At 36.6% G+C, this 9,015-nt stretch overlaps 1 protein-coding gene across 6 annotated transcripts in view; it reads right to left on the reverse strand.

The window, feature by feature from the left end:
- Nucleotides 1–9,015, reverse strand: part of Rbms1 (RNA binding motif single stranded interacting protein 1) — a 224,946-nt gene that overhangs the window by 214,930 nt on the left and 1,001 nt on the right. The gene's annotated exons all lie outside the window — the stretch shown is intronic.

A 9,015-nucleotide genomic window follows, 5' to 3' on the forward strand; every position in this document is an offset into this window, starting at 1 on the left:
TATGTATATATTTGAAGTAAAGGGACATATGCACCGTCATCTGATTCCCAAAAAGATCTGGGGTTCTATAGGAGTTATGAGCCCTGAATGAACAGGTGAAAATAAGAGAAATGATGGAACCAGATGGTTTTGACCTGGAGCTTTTGCTTCCTCCTTGTTACCAGCCACATGCCAAGTTTGCTTGGCTCAGAGCTGAAGAGCATGGAAAGGTGAGAGGCTATTATGATGAATCCAGTGTGAATTAGGAATAAAAAGCATCAGCACCACTATTCGGGGGTTACTTTCTTTAACTAGGGGAAAGGTTAGGGAACAAGAAATTATCCCTGAATCTAACACAAGTAAAGGAAAATGGATAGGGAGCCTGGGAGTGAAGAGGCCCCCAACGCTTGACTGCAGTTTGGTGGCTCCAGCGTCAACAGATGGTTTTGCAAATATGACTCACCTGAAGTTATGAGCCACATCTTTCATCTTCTGGACACCCCTTCCCCAGTCTTAAAATCTCAAGGCCCTGTTTCAGAATGGTGCAGAGCCAATGTCTTCCCACTCTGTGTAGAAGACAAAGATGGACTCCAGGAATTCCAACTCTTAATATTCACCCTTTTCACCAAGCAACTTCCTCTGGCAGGTGATTTGAGTCTATGGTGGAACTTGTATAGACCTATAGGTGAATTATGAAGTGGATTACTTTCATGGGTTCACATGGGTTGGATAGGGACTCTACCTTGAAGTACAATGGTTTATATAGGAAATGAGTTTCAAGTTCTAGATAACCAACTGACAAGTGAACTGAATAAAACTTACTGGACTAGAGGGATAGCTGAGTCAGTAAAGCATTTGTTGTACAAGCATGAGAACCCAAGTTTGATACCCAGAACTCACATTAAAAAGCAGGGCATAGTGACATGTATTTGTAAATCCAGGACTGGGGAGGCAGAGATAGGTGGATCCCTAGGGCTCACTGCTTAGTCAGTCTAGCCCCAATCAGCCAGTTCCAAGCCAGTGAGAGACTGTCCCAAAAAACAAGGTAGATGGCATCTGAGGAAGAACAACACTTGAGGTCATTCACTGGTCTCCATATGTACCTGAACACACACACACACACACACACACACACACACACACACACACACCGGAAATAGAACTCACTTTTAAACTAAGGTATCTCTAATCACTGAACAAATCACATACAGAATAAGAAAAAATATTGGTCAATTCTCTAGGAGCCAATTCTTTCTGCTTTTTTAAAGTATGCAAATGATCAAGTAGACATTTTTTAAGATTTACATTTTTTAAAATATTATTTTTATTTCTATGTGTATTAGTGTATTGCCTGCATGTCTGTAAGTACATCCGTGTCTTGCAATGCCCACGGAGGTCAGAAGGGGGTGTCGGATTCCCCTGGAACTGGAGTTACAGACATTGTTAGCTGCCATGTGGGTGCTGGGACTCAGACCCAGGTCTTATGCAAGACCAGTCAGTACTCTTAAGCAGTGAGCCACCTCTTCAGCCCTAAGACTTACATTTATAAGGCAACAAAATTTATCAGAGCTCTGTTTTGTGGGAGACTGAGAGCGTTTTTAAGAGAATTTCAGTTAATGGCTTGAAAATGTTTCTGGCAATTTTTATTTTCATAAATTTTTAATTAGTCAAAGGCCTATTTGATGATGAATCCAAAATCTTATTAGGAAGACATGAGTAACCTTGATAGCATTAGAAATCTCTAATTATTTACTTTTCTATGTTAGAAAAGTAAATTTAACTGAGACTATCTATATAAACTATGATATTTTCTTGAGATTCTATGGATAAGTAAAAGCCTAGCACAACCATGCTCTCAATATCAACTCAAAATCATCATGGTAGAAAATATCTAGCAGGGGAAATAGGTATTGTCACTTGAGGATAATATAGATGTAAGCTGGCAACTTTTATTTTCCCCTCAGGAAACTCAAGTTAAGGTCATAATTTTACTGTGATTGTATCTACTCCATTGTGCCATTCTAAATATTCAACTTTTCAACTCATAGGAAATGAAACCAGCATTTTATGAAATGAGCCCACACTGTAGAGCTGGGAAAATGATGCATTCGTCCTTCAAGACCAGTGAAATATTTATGACATCTACAAAATGATCTCATTTTGTTGCATAAAACCTTTCTCTGAAATCACTGTGTCTCGGACCCAGGAGCCCAACTGCCTAACACATGTCTGGAGGGAAGATGGATTCTGGATTCCACACAGAGACAAGTAGAGGACCAGATAACTTCCACAGAACTTGGTTCTATTTATAGAAGTGAGTAACAGCTTATTTTAAATAAAGTTAGATAATGAACCGATAAATGGATGCTCCCAAAGATTAGGAATAAATTTGAAAATTTACTCAGTGACACCAGCTCACATTAGCCATCATCAATGTGCACAATGCAGACAACGATCTAGTTAGAAACACTTAAAATGCTAAATTTATTTTCTTCCTTTTGCCATAAGCAAGGCTAATGAGTTGGGAGAAATAAACATTACTTTAAATAAAATATAACAATAAAAATAATATTTCTGTATGCCCATTATGTCATCATTTAAAGATTACATTACCAGCCTGTCACAACACTAATAGGTTGGCTTAACAGCACATTTGTAAGCATAAAACTGGAAATAATGTAAAATGAGGTAATTGAATATGGAATGTTAAGAGAAGGTGCTAACAAAAAGTACAACAAAATGTGATTCTTCTAAAATTTGAAATGCCCTCAGGAGAATTATAAAGCCAAAAACAAAAAACTAAAATAGAGCTGATTATTAATTCAAGAAATTTGCATCCATTTATTTAAAGCCAATTTCTTCCTAAAGTTCCCAGGTTTGTTGTAGCGTCTATTAGCACTTTACTTTTTCTCACAAAACCCACATTAATTTTTAATCCCACACATATGTGAGTGCCTGTCACTCAGACCCTTGCTGTAATTTGTGTTTTTCACTTCTTTCTTATACTGTCCATTCTGTTTTCCCTGGTGTTCTGCAGGGAGCTGAAAAGGAGGGGACAGATATTCTACTCCCTAACACTTCCCAGGGTGCAGAGGATGATGCATTGGCTTCACTCAGTAAACACAATGGATGGGCAAAGGGAGGCTCACAATTTACCAACAGCCTACCAGCTTCCAACTTAACCTAATTCCAGAATAAACATATTATGGTCACTGTAGGGCATCATGCACCAGATGACGATTGTGCAGGCTTACAATGCCAGTTTTATAAGCAAGCTAACTACAGATTAGCATGCAATCTTCCTTTTAGAATCTAGGTTTTCAGTCATCCTCCTGAAGCGTACACTTACTCTTCATCTTCTAAAATGACAAGCGCATCCATTTAAGAACTTGCTAAAAGAGAATGTGGGGAAACCACGATGCTTAGAATTCTAGATTTGTTCCACCAAGATGTCTCAATGTTGACTTCTTCATGTTTCTCCTTTCGGTTTCTTTTAACATGCTTATTTTTCTGTGCTTGCTCAAAAAATAAAATATCCATACAATTATATTAAGGAGACTAGATACATTAAGCAAACATAAGGAATTAGATTGTGGATACATTCAGCTGGCTCTTGGCTTGGCTGCCACATCCCCTTTCATCTGTCCCTCTTACACCGGCTAAAGCATATTTAGTTTCCAGTATCAAATTGTGTGTGTGTGTGTGTGTGTGTGTGTGTGTGTGTGTGTGTGTGTGTGTACTCATACACATGTACTTCTTCTTTTTAAGCACATGTACTTCTAAGAAACCATTTTCTACATCTATCACCTGACAAAACTCATAATTGTATCATCCAAACAATATTTTCATGAGGCACAGCCAAATTTACAGCTTTCACTATTCATTAAAATGAGGCAGAGAAACCAGAATACTTCAATCCACCCCACATAACATTCCTAAGTCCAATGTTCAATTTTAAAATATTTACCTTGATTTTATACCAAATATTATGGTGTTGCATTTAAATAACTGACATCATTTACTACCTTTTCTTTAAGAGAAGGTGTCTTCCATTGAGTAAAACCCTTTCACTTGGGACAACTTGATGTATTCCCTAATAATTCTTTAAAAAGTCCAATGAATGAGATAAAAACTGTATTCTCTGAAATGGAAAGCTAGATGAACAAATCCTGTGTTTGGATTATGCAATGTTGAGAGATAATTATAATTCTCAACATCTCAACTTTAGTTCATATTTTAGTTGTTCCTCATTAAATGAGTGAATGGTTTCATGGAGTCTGAAATATACTCCAAAAAGGAATTTTCTGGAAAACTGATCAGGAAACATCCAAGTAATGTTGGTAAAAGGGATGGACTGGTGATGGAAGCACAGACAAGCTGAATTACCAAGTCATTGTGTGTATCTTCCTCCTCAATTTACCACAGTGGTGTTTTCTCTTGCAACCATATTCTTTATTGCAGATCACACACACGCACACATGCCATGCACATGTACACAACAAAACACGTGATTCAATAAGTTAAGTATTGACCAATCAATATAATTAATATGTGATTTTTAAAAGGATCTTTCTGAATTCACAAATCATCTGAAAATTTTCACAACAGGAATAAAATAAATAGAAATACAAAACACGTCACATTAAAATATGATTAGAAGATTAGACTAAATTGTTATATTTGTAGATTTGTCTCCACAAATTTTCTCTGTCTTAAAATAACTTTGCCTACATGGGTTTTCAAAGTATGACTAGTTCATTAGCAAGCATTTATTCAGCATCTACTGTTCTAGGAATCAGGCAGGGAACCAGGGGAGTGTATGGTTTCTGAAGACAAGCTTATATAGAGAGGGGTTCCAATACTGTGGTTGCAGAAAACAAACTTTAATCAAACTATGACCATCCAGTGGAAAACAAACAAGATAAGAAATTCCTCTGCTTTAAGGAGAAAACCTGACTTTTAGCTATTCATGTCATTTTATCAAACACTTATCTCCCCATTCTAGATGGATCTTGCTCACGTGATCTTTATTGGTTAATCAGATTCAGAAAAAATACATGACTTATTTCTCTGACAAGTTTCTCTTCAGTAAAAAGGGGGGGGGGGAGAACTTTGTATTCAGCTAAAAGAGCTATAAGTTAAAATTCTATTATCCATAAGTTAGGTGGGATAACTTTAGAGTTTCAATAAGTTATTAAGAAAAATATATTCGGAATACTTTAGAGTTTCAATAAGTCATTAAGAAAAATAAATACAGAATAACGTATTAGTAAAATTTTAAAAACATTTTTTACCTGAAATTGAATTACATGGGAAATCCCTACATTTGAATTTAAATTAAAAGTGGACAAGTCCAAAACCCGAGGTGTATGCAGTGAACTGAGGGCAGATGATTGCTGGCCTACCGCAGTCATCTTCTATGCCCGTCTAGTAGCTTAAGGTTTGACTCTTCACATAGAAAAATGATATCTAAAAATAGTATTCTGCAAAATTCTAAAGAAATACCTGAAAGAAGGTGCTACAATGTTGCATTACAAGGCACCTTCACTTCAACTTTTACATGACCTTAAGTCTTCCAGTGCCATGTCCAGTCACAATATCCTACTCAAGAAATGAGGTTAATATATTAGTGTGAAATGCTGCATTACTAAGCTGATCTAAGCACCTCATAAATGTGGCTACATCTTCAGATACAAAGGACCCCATGGTTTGTGCCTCTGTACTCTCAATCCACTTTGTTATAGGCGGTATTTCTGTAGATTGAATCATCACCCTTAATTTCTAAAGAAACAGATTGTTTGACATATATTCATTTGGGTACAGCTAAGTAATAGTTAAGGAATTCAATGAAACTAAGTATACGATGTTCAGTTTAGAACAGCTGTTTGGTCCTAGCAGCCTTTACTAGAGGAATTCCAAATTATATCATGCATTACCTTTCAGATTTTGAAGCTGAGTTCATATATAGTCTTTGGCATACATTTAAACAAAAATCACTTTTTAAAACAAAATTTTTTACTTTAGTACAGAAAGCAATGCTATATACACAAAAATTGAAACTTTTGATCTATTTTAGAAAAATATACTTTAAAGCTCTGTGAATGAAGATTGCAAATGTGTCACACTGCCTTCAACTGGTACAAAATATCCAGCAAACCACATAAAGAGAAATCTGTATTTCTCTTTGTTGAAAAGATGTAGAATACAGAATAAGTACTTCACTCCCCATAAATGTTCACATTATCTACACTGGTGGTAGTGGATGCTGTAGTATCTTTCAGGTAAACCAACCATGATTCATTCTAGGGTTGCCTTTACAATCAGTGAGAGTTTTATAGCCATTGGTTGGCAACACGTGTGTACATACAAATCTTTGAGTTAAAATGCTAATTGCTATTATTTTCCGAACAGCTGAAAATTGAACCACAAATTTTTCTCACGCTATAGCATGTCATTTTTAAAATCTGGAATATTCTTTAGAATAATGCTTATGTTTATAAAGCTACATCAAATGGTATTTCAGAATGAATGTGTCAGATGATTAAAAAAAAAAAAAAGACCTGCTGTGAAAAGACCATTCCAAGAAATTAAAACAAAAACAACAAACCCCACCCAATACCATGTAAAACCAGGTTACTCGAAATCTGTGTTACTCTACACTGAGATATTACAGAAACTACATCAGCCCCTCACCCATAACTTCCTCATCCACAGCACCTTCAAATGTACCTTATGCTCAATAAGGACAATGTTACTTTTTACTATGAATATTTTTCTTTTCTTGAAGGCACAAATTATAACCTGCTCTAAGTGTCAGTTTCTTAATAATAAAATGAACTAATATGTTTTATGGGGAAAAGTTTTAAAAAATCAGTTTGCCAAAACTCCTGTGATTGTACTAACCCCAAGAAGAGTTTAGCGTATGCAACTTTTGAAAGCATGCTAACAAGATTTATTTTAAAGAACCTCTTTAACTGGTATTAGTATTCTGCTGATGACAGACATCACATTCATTTATTCCTTCATGACTCAGTGGAATCACATTTTCTTCTTAATCACAGGTTAAAATCACGTTTTAAATGACCATGCTGTTCCTTATTTTTTTATTTCAAACAGAAGTTCAAAACAACTGGGACTCGTGAAACACCTCGGTGTTCTTTACACAGAGTGACGTTTTCTATCTCTTGTTGCAGGAAGGTCAAAACACACACAAGCAAGCATCATCACAGCAGACAACGGATTCTGAGTTCAATAACTCCTCAGGCAGATTAGGCAACACTTGTTATTAAACTAACTACAAATCAAAAGAAGTCTCCATATTTTTAATGACTCACTACTACAGTGTCAACAGGTACCAAAGGGACAAAGAGGGGTCTTTGCTCTAAACTCTGCTTATCTCACATCTGCATCTATTCCTTTTCCCATTGTGGAGATGCCCCTTTCTGAGATAACCAGGATATTCTCACAATAGGGAGTCTAGATTTAATCACTGAACTTTTAAAATGCCACACAATGTAGGTCAAGTGAGGATGTGTACCTTTCTTCTGAAACAAAGGGATTCAGGGTAATAAGATTTCAGATTTCATAGGAGAAACAGCAAAACTATGTTTTGAGAATATCATTTACCATAACACAAATCAATATTAAATGCTTTATGCAGGAAGCACACTTTCAGAAAATGGGCCCTAAAGCTTTCTGGAATCCAACCCTAATTACTAGAGCAGGCTCTTGCCGTTTGTCTCTCTTCAATTATTTACAGGGGGGGGGAAAACGCCAAATGGCATTGCATTAGCTGTATTAAATGCTATGTACTTGGTTTCTAACTTATTAATGGTACATAAAAATTACTAAGGTAAATGTGCCATAGAAACATGGCTCTTTTTTTTCCTTCTTCACCTGAGTGTATTTATTATTTATGGAGTTAAGTGTTGAATAGGCTGTCCTTCAGGCACCGAAATGCTGCATAATTTAAACAAGTGCATTAAATATATAACACATCTAAAAGGTAGCACACTGATTACACTACAAAATTTCTTTGAGCAGCTACAATGTAACACACACACACACACACACACACACACACACACACACACACACACACTCACATTCAGGACCATCTCCTTCAAGTTTCTAAAACAATGATGTGAGAACCATTTGGAGAGGAACAGTGGTACCCTGGCTGCTAGACCCTTACTGCTCCCTGGTGACCTAGGTAAGGTAAGGTGGGAATTGTGAGAGTAGCAAGGAGGCCTTAGAGTGCTGGGAAATTTCTGGCCTCGATGCTTACAAGCGTCCTTTTTACATGGACAAATACTGGACAATGCTGTTGGTAGAGGACATCATGGACCACACACATTGAAAGAAAGAAAAACTATAAAGGTTGAATTAGAGATTCTTAGTACCAGACCCAAAATGCCCATCTTCCAGTAAACAGGGCTAGAAAGCCCCTAAAGAAAGTTCAGATACCATACCTGATTCCTTTGTGATCTAGAAGGATGTGCTAGACATTAACTATTGAAGAAGGTGGGTGCACCCACCTTCACCTTCCACCTTCCCTAATTATAGAATTTTTTCCAAGCAGAGAAAGGCACATTTCATGGACCAGATAATGTTTAAAATTAGTTTAGAAGATATCAAACTGTTGTAAAATTAACACAGGCCCACTAACAAAGTAACAGGGGTCCCTAGAAAGCCAATCGCAATTTGTATGGCTACATGTCATCAGTTGTCCTTACCCAAGTGTGTGCCAAGGCCACTTTTGAGAAAGGAACATTGGAAATCGATCTGTGGTAAACATATAAGGCAGTTAAAAAAAAGAAAAAAAAAAAACAAAAACCTAAAAACTAAGTCACTTCTTTCTTTGCATCGAAATATCCCCATTGTTCCTCCTTTGCTACAGAGAAGATTAAAAGGGACATCAATGAATGTGAAATGAACTTTGGCCACTTTTCTACCCAAAACACCAGCGTAAAAGTAGAAATCAGTAACCAGGTGAAGTGCCACACCGCACAAAGATCAGAGGCGAGGGGCGGGCGC

The sequence above is a fragment of the Nannospalax galili genome, unplaced genomic scaffold, assembly GCF_000622305.1.
Source record: "Nannospalax galili isolate Female #2095 unplaced genomic scaffold, S.galili_v1.0 scaffold540, whole genome shotgun sequence".
Taxonomy (NCBI): Eukaryota; Metazoa; Chordata; class Mammalia; order Rodentia; family Spalacidae; genus Nannospalax; species Nannospalax galili.